The following is an 801-nucleotide window of genomic DNA, read 5'->3' on the forward strand; positions in this document are numbered from 1 at the left end:
ATCGTCGTCTCACCTTTGGCTAGTCTTTGTTTATTCTATAGCCTTTTATTTCGAGTTACTAACACTTAGCAACTGAACCGGTATCTAATACCCTGCTGCTACTAGGAGTACTAGTAAAGTACACATTTAATATAATGTACGTCCAATACATACTTCTGTCAACCTTGCCAGCCTTCTCATCTACCAAGTATCTAGGGTGGTTCTGCTTAAGTGACCGTTCCTCTTATTACAGAAGCACTTAGTCTCGGGCTTGGGTTCAACTTTGGGTTTCTTCACTCGAGCAGCAACTGATTTGTCGTTTCATGAAGTATCCCTTTCTTGCCCTTACCCTTCTTGAAACTAGTGGTTTTAACTAACCATCAACAATTGATGCTCCTACTTGACTTCTACTTTCGCGGTGTCAAACATCGCGAATAGCTCAAGGATCATCATATCTATCCCTGATATGTTATAGTTCATCACGAAGCTCTAGTAGCTTGGTGGAAATGACTTTGGAGAAACATCACTATCTCATCTGGAAGATTAACTCCCACTCGATTCAAGTGATTGTTGTACTTAGACAATCTGAGCACAAGCTCAACGATTGAGCTTTTCTCCCTTAGTTTGCAGGCTAAGAGACTCGTCGGAGGTCTTATACCTCTTGACGTGGGCACGAGCCTGAAATCCCAATTTCAGCCCTCGAAACATTTCATATGTTTCGCGACATTTCAAAATCGTCTTCGGTGCCTCAACTCTAAACCGTTTAACATTACTGAACTATCATGTAGTTATCAAAACGTGTATGTCAGATGTTCGCAACAT

This window comes from Triticum aestivum, chromosome 3B (genome assembly GCF_018294505.1).
Source record: "Triticum aestivum cultivar Chinese Spring chromosome 3B, IWGSC CS RefSeq v2.1, whole genome shotgun sequence".
Taxonomy (NCBI): Eukaryota; Viridiplantae; Streptophyta; class Magnoliopsida; order Poales; family Poaceae; genus Triticum; species Triticum aestivum.